The following is a 7,756-nucleotide window of genomic DNA, read 5'->3' as shown; positions in this document are numbered from 1 at the left end:
CTGGCTTTGAACTGCAATCCTCAGATAGACCTCAGCCTCCTGAGTAGCTAGGATTACAGGCATGAGCCACCAGCACCTGGCTTATGTCAGAGAATCTGTGTGGTCAGTTACAAGATGGGAAAGAGGAGGAAGATTAGAGTTTCTAGACCCGCTTTGGAGAAGAGAAATTCTTGTTCTTATGGCTTGCCTCAAGGAAGGAGTGTGGAGCCAGGAAATAGTGCTGAAGAACAAATACATATTTCACAGCATCACACTTTCTAACACTTGTGGATTTTGCTTACTACATCATCTGGTAGCTTAAACACACTCAGTCTTCTGTATTTTCTAAAAATGTGGAGTTGGAATTAGATCAGTATTTTTCTACAGAAAAATCTGGAAAATAGAGAAAAGTACAAATAGAACAAGGCATAATTTCCTCAAAGTTTCACGCTTTAAAATTTCTTTTTTAGTAGGACAGCTCAAAACAGAAAACACAGCTCCTTCCCCTCTAGAAAACTCTCTTCAAGAGTAATCTCAGAAGCTGGGCACAGATGGCTCACACCTATAATCCTAGCTACTCAGGAGGCTGAGATCTGAGAATCATGGTTGAAAGCCATCCTGGGCAGGAAAGTCCCTGAGACTCTTATCTCCAATTAACCCAGAAAACTGGAGGTGGTGCTGTGGCTCAAGTGATAGAGCACTCACCTTGAGCTAAAGAGCTGAGGGATAGTGCCCAGGCCCAGAGTTCAAGCCCCATGACCGACCAAAAACAAAAACAAAAATGAGTAATCTCAGCTAACAATTTGGGACTTGGAGGATACAGTTCAAACTTGTTGTTGTTGTTGGGCTTGAACTTTGGGCCTGGATGCTGTCCCTGAGCTCTTCAGCTCAAGGCTAGTGCTCTACCGCTTGAGCCACAGCAGCACCTCTGGTTTTCTAGTGGTTTATTGGTGATAAAGAGTCTCATGGACTTTCCTGCCTGGGGTTGGCTTTGAACCACCATCCTCAGATCTCCAGCCTCCTGAGTAGCTAGGATTACAGCTGTGAGCCACCAGTGCCCAGCAGTTCAATCATTTTTAAATGAAGGAAATGTGATGGTCAATTTTATGTGCCAACTTGACTGGGCCATGTGGTACCCAGATATTGGATCAAACGTGATTCTGGGTGTGTCTATGAGAATCTTCTTCTTTTTTTTTTTTTTGGTCGGTCATAGGGCTTGAACTCTGGACCTGAGTGCTGTCCTTCAGCTCTTCAGCTCAAGGCTAGTGCTCTACCAGTTGAGCTACAGTGCCATTTCCGGTTTTCTAGTGGTTTATTGGAGATAAGAGTTTCACAGACTTTCCTGCCTGGGCTGGCTTTGAACCGTGATCCTCAGATCTCAGCCTCCTGAGTAGCTAGGATTACAGGCATGAGCCACTGGTGCCTGGCTGAGAATCTTTTCGAATGAAATTTACTTTTGAAAATTGGTAGAACTTGAAAAGCAGATTACTCTCACCCCTAATGTTAATGGGCCTCATCCAACAGATTAAAGAACTAAGCTGAATGAACTGAATGAACAGGCTGACCCCTGGCTGATAAGGGGAAATTCTTCCTGCCTGAGTACTTGAACGAGATATTGGTCTTTTCTCAGTCTTCAGACTCAAACCAAATCATTGGATCTTCTTGGATCTCAAGCCTCTACCTTTACATCTAGAACATAAACTAAGAGCTCTTCTGATTCTCAGGCCTCTAGGGCATGGTCTGGGTCTACACATTAGCTTTCCTGAGTTCTCAGGTTGCAGACTTAAGATATAGAATTTTCTCAGCTGGAACCTCACATGTATAAAAATTCATGAACATTTAAGTCTCTTTATAAAATAATCTAGTAATTTGCAAATACACATATCCTTCTGCATACTTGAAATCATCTCTAGACTATTTATAATGCTTAATATAATTGTTACAAACATAGTTGTTATATTGTGCGTTTAGGGAACTTTGACAAGGAAAAGTCTATGTGTGCCAGGTGTTGGTGGCCCCCACCTGTAATCCTAGCTACTCAGGAGGCTGAGATCTGAGGATTGCAGTTCAAAGCCAGCCCAGGCAGGAAAGTCCGTGAGACTCTAATCTCCAACAAACCACCAGAAAACTGGAAGTGGTGCTATAGCTCAAGTAGTAGAGCACTAGCCTTGAGCTGAATAGCTGAGGGACAACTCCCAGGCCCAAAGTTCAAGTCCCACGACTGGAAAAAAAAAAAAAAAAAGGCTATTTGTTTTTAAGTATAGGTTAATTTGGTGAGGACCACATTTTCAGAATATGGCTGATTGAATTCAAGGTTGGGAAACTTGCAGATAGAGAAGGTTATATATCCTATTAGAGGCCAGTAACGACTACAGAAGACTAAGTGGAGGGGATGGGACTGGAACTTGAGCGAGGCAATGAAAGCTAGGTAATATTTAAGTATGTGTAGACAAGGACAGAGTCTACCAGGAAAGCAAAGTGAAAGAACCTATTAAGTAGGCCTTAGTGGGGAAGCTGGGTAGATCTGAGACTTGGGATTGTTGAATTATGCAAGGTTTTAGATGCCAATGAAAGGAATATAGAATCCTATGGGCAAATATATATATTTATATATATATATATATATACACATACATATATATGCATATATATGTATATATGTACATATATACGTATATATACATATATGCATATGTATATATATATACATATCAATAACTACAGGTAGCAAGACCAAAGGCATGGTGTTGAAGAAGTTAGATGTGCATGCAAAATGGTTCAAAAACAGCAGGATAAAACAATTATGTCACTATACACAAGACCAAGACTTGGAAATAACCTAAATGTATATCACTGGATGAGAAGTTAAGAAAAATGGGTTACATACACACATTGGAGTATCATACAGCTTTAAAGAAGGTGGTCCTGTAATGTGTGAAACAGAGGAACCGAGAGGACATTGTGCCAGGGAAAATAAGTTAGTCACAAGAAAGATGAATACTTCATGATGTTGCTGATCTAAGATACCCTAAAATAGTCAAACCTGTAGAATCAAATAGTAGAATATTGATTGACAGGAACTGGAAAGGGGGAAAAAGAAGGGTTCTTTATCAATAGGTATGAAGTTTCAGTTAAGATGAAGAGCTGCTGTGCCATGTCTTTATAGTTAACTGTACTGTATGCCTAAAAATCTATCAAGCTTGGTGTGGTGGTAGGCACTTACAAGCCCAGTTACTTGGGAGGCTGAGGCAGAAGAGATCACTTAAGCCAGGAGTTAGGAGGCCAGCCTAAGCAATACAATAAGACCCCTTCTCAAATAAATTTTTTTAAGCCAGGCACCAGTGGCTAACCCCTTCCTTAATCCTAGCTGAGAGGTTGAAGTTTTCATCCTAGCTGAAGGCTGAGATCTGAGGATCACACTTCCAAGCAGCTTGGACAGACAAATTCTCAAAAGTCTGGAAGCAGACGTGTGGCTTTGAGTGGTAGAGTGCCAGCCTTGAGTAAAAAAAAAAAAAGCCAAGCAAGAATACAAGGCCCTGAGTTCAAGCCCCAGTAGCAACATGCACACACACAAAATGTTGTAGTTAAAATAATATATTTCATGTTAAATGTTCTCAATAAAATAGAATTGTTTTTTTTTTAAGTAGCAGAATTGCTTGGCAAGTTCTATTTTGAAGGAGCACATGAATATCATTATCAAGCTGTATAAAAAAATCACACACGAGGGCCTGGGAACGTGGCTCAGTGGTAGAGTGCTTGCCTTGCATGCATGAGGCCCTGGGTTCGATTCCTCAGCACCACATAAGCAGAAAAAAGAAAGAAGTGGCACTGTGGCTGAAGTGGTAGAGTGCTAGCCTTGAGCTGAAGAGCTGAGGGACAGCGCCCAGGCCCAAAGTTCAGGCCTCATGACCAACAAAAAAAAAGAAATCACACATGACATCTACAACCATATTTGCTGCCCTCCAAAAGGAAAGCTCAAAGTAAATGAAGGTTTGTACAATGAGTGCCAACACTTTCACACCCTGGCTCCTGGATACACCCTCCTATTCTTCAGTCCTCTGGACTCTCTCCTTCTCATACTTTCATTGCCCCCAGGGTGTGACTCACTGACTCTTGATGCATTTTAGCTACTAGCCTTGCTCAAACAGTCAGCTTCAAACTCCCTTCATGTGTCTGCCAGACAAGAGAGGCTTACACTAAATATCAGGTGCCATATTTCAGTATCTCTAGAGTCCTACTGCCAACATTTAAATTCTAGCTCCATCTTTTTCTGTGTAACCTGAGGCCAGTGCCTTAAACGATCTGTGCCTCCGTTTCTTCATCTGTGAAATGGGGAAAATCACAGCATTTCTCATCATAGAGTTATTTGGAGGATTAAAAAGGACAATACACATAAAGGCCTACAATAATAATAGTGCTCTATCATTGTTTTTGTTATTATTATTATTATTGTTAGGTTTTTAAAAAGAGGTAGCTGAGTAAGAACTGCAGCACTCACGTGGTATTCAGGTAAGGGGTAGGTTTATTCAGTAGACCTGCTGGGACCAGGCAAGGTTGGCACTCCACGTGGCTGGGAAAGAGAGAGGAAAGAGCTAGAGCAGAGAGAGAGCTAGAAAAGAAGAGCAAGAGAGAGAGAGAGAGCTAGAAAAGAACAGCAAGAGGGATAGAGAGTTAGAAACGAACAGAGAGAGAGAGAGAGAGCTAGAAAAGAACAGCAAGAGCAAGAGAGCTAGAAAAGAAGAGCAAGAGAGCGTCTGGGCCTGGGCTAGGCCTTATGTATGGTATGGGCGGGGAAAGGTGTGGCCACATCAAATTCAGATGTGACCTCAGCGGATGCAGATGTGACCTCTTCCAGGTGTCCCAGTTGCCTAGGTAATGCAGGTAATGGGTGGAGACTTTGCTGCGAGGAGGGTGGAGTCTGCTAGCCATCCAGGAGTGGACCTTACAATTATAACGTATATAAATCAAGAAAGATATTTATTCTTCCACTACTATATATGTTCCAGAGCTAGTGAAGTCACCAATGATCCTGAACTTTGGCCTCAGGATCTTGTGGCTATGTACTGCAGCTCAGATAGCTTCCCTGGGAAAGCTGGATTTCCACCCTGCTGGCTCCTTTTCCATTTCATCCACGTAAGGGAGTGCCTTTGTTGGGATGAGTTCCTGCCTATCCCTGTAACCTGTAGCTCCTTCTCCTGCAGGAAGTGGTATCAGACATACAGTCCTCTAAACTCAGTGCCAGTTCACAAGTAATAACTGCTGAGTTTTAGAGAATGAGAACTGTATACCTTATGATTTCAAGGAAAGAAAAAAGTATTATCCTAGTCCCAAGTGGGAAGGATGGGTCTTTAATGAAAAGCCCAGTCCTAGGCAAAAAGAGCAACACAGGAAGTATCACAATACTAGACTTCAAATTATACTACAGCGCCATAGTAACCAAAAAAAGAAGCTTAAAAACAGGCACAAAGACAAGCCAGAAATAAAACTACACAGCTATAGCTATCTAATTTTTGATGGAGGCAGAAACATATGCTGGAGAAAAAGACAGGCTTTTTAACACATGGTACTACAAAAACTAGTCAAAAGGTAAATATTTTCTGACTAGGACCTCAATTGCCCAGAAAATAAGAGCAAGAATAAACAACTAGGACTAGACTACATCAAATGAAAAGGCTTCCATACAGCAAAAGAAATAATTACAAGAATCAATCCACAGAATGAGAGATAATCTTTCCCACCTATGATAAAGGATTGATATCCAGAATATACGAGCTGCATTAAAAATATGCAAACTACTCAATTAATAAGTGAGCAAACATGTTGAATGAACATTTCCCAAAAGAAGATATATAAAAATGAAAATTGTAGCAAAGAAAAAATATGTATAACTGTCTAACAAGACATGCAAAAGAAGAGCCTGCCTCCCTCCGTTGGATGGAGTATTGGGTTGAGAGAAAGAGAGAAAGAGAGAGAGAGAGAGAGAGAGCTGGAAGCGATCAAAGCTTGAGTCAGGGAGATGGAGGAAGCAGCTGAGAAGCTAAAGGAGCTACAGAACGAGGTAGAGAAGCAGATGCCCTGGAGCCACCTCCAGGCAATGCTGGCCCAGCCATCATGTCTATTGAAGAGAGGATGGAGGCCGATGCCCGCCCCCTCTATGTTGGCAACGTGGGCCATGGTGCAGCTGCAGAACTGCCAGAAGCTCGCTTTCATGGCTGTGGTTCAGTCAGTGGGGTGACCATACTTTGTGACAAGTTTATGGCCATCGCAAAGGGTTTGCACCTGTAGAGTTTTCAGACCAAGAGTCAGGGAGGACTTCCCTGGCCTTCGATGAGGTCCTTTCTAGAGGAAGACAAAGCAAGGTTGTTAGCAAATTAAGATGAATTAGACTTTGCCAGAGAACCACGCAGACATCTAGGTACATAGAACAAAGAAAGGTTTAGAGGCGGGTGGCAAGACTCCTTCTCACAAGGGAGGAATGAGAAGAAGCACCCGCTATTGTCTGGGGTGACCTATAGAACCTAGGAGGTTCAGGAGGGGCTAGAAGGGGCTAGGAGGTGGAGGCCCGGTGTGGACATGTGGGCCAGGGGCTTCATCATGGTGCACTAGGATTTATGGCGGCTATCCAAATAGTAGATAAGGGTCCTGCAGCTGCCCAGACCTGAAGGTCACTCTAAGGGGCTCATGTTGTCTTCTATGGTGGTAGCTGCCCCAGAGGAGTGCCATCCCAAGGCAAAGAGGCTGGAAGTTGATTATTTACTGCCTTTACTACATGGGCCTGGTGTTGCCTAGGAAGGGGGCATGCCAAGCTGTGGAGAGGGGAAGGAGTGGACTAAGCTATGGAAAGGGACTCATCTCGCTAACATGGGTGATTCCCAAACAGACCAACAGACAGGGCATCAATACACAGACCCGGGTTTCCCACACGCCTGCTGCCCTGCCAGGACCACAAACTACCACAGTTCCCCATCTCGATTCTCCAGTGGTTTTAACAGCAGGCCCCGGGGTGGAGTCTACTGGGGCTGGGCTAGAGGGACATCATGGCATTGCCCTTGCTAAGAAAAAAATAAAGCCATGTGCCGGTGGCTCACGCCTGTCATCCTAGCTATTCAGAAGGCTGAGATCTGAGGATCGCGGTTCAAAGCCATCCTGGGCAGGAAAGCCCATGAGACTCTTATCTCCAATAAACCACCAGAAAACCGGAAGTGGCGCTCTGGCTCAAGTGGTAGAGAACTAGCCTTGAGCTGAAGAGCTGAGGGACAGAGCCCAGGCCTGGAGTTCAAGCCCCGCGACCGAGCTCCCCCCAAAAAGAACCAAAAAGAGGGTATGGGGGGTGGGGAGAGGAAAGAAGGAGACCAAAAAGGAATAAAAAAGAAGAAAGATGACTTTGATGGAAAATTTTATTTACTTAATTTTCTGTCGGTCATGGGACTTGAACTCTGGGCCTGGGCGCTGTCCCTCAGCAATTCAGCTCAAGGCTAGTTCTCTACCACTTGAGCTACAGCACCACTTCCAGTTTTCTAGTGGTTTATTGGAGATAAGAGTCTCATGGACTTTCCTGCCCAGGATGGCTTTGAACCATGATCCTCAGATCTCAGCCTCCTGAGTAGCTAGGATTACAGGCGTGAGCCACCAGCACTCGGCCCCCAAAAAATATTAAGAAAAAGAAAAAAAGATATACTGTGCAAGCGGGGAGAATCCCGCAACCAACCTGCTCTGGGGAATAGGGAGAGACCCAGGGGCTGGAGCCCGGGGCTGCTCATCCATCTGGGGATTCGCC

At 43.8% G+C, this 7,756-nt stretch overlaps 1 pseudogene; it reads left to right on the top strand.

The window, feature by feature from the left end:
* Positions 1 to 5,968: 5,968 nt before the first annotated feature.
* LOC122116940 lies at positions 5,969 to 7,035 on the top strand (annotated as a pseudogene).
* Positions 7,036 to 7,756: the final 721 nt, after the last annotated feature.

Source organism: Dipodomys spectabilis, unplaced genomic scaffold (assembly GCF_019054845.1).
Source record: "Dipodomys spectabilis isolate Male_0828 unplaced genomic scaffold, ASM1905484v1 ptg000138l, whole genome shotgun sequence".
Lineage (NCBI taxonomy): Eukaryota > Metazoa > Chordata > Mammalia > Rodentia > Heteromyidae > Dipodomys > Dipodomys spectabilis.
This window is presented reverse-complemented; position numbering and strand designations above follow the sequence as displayed.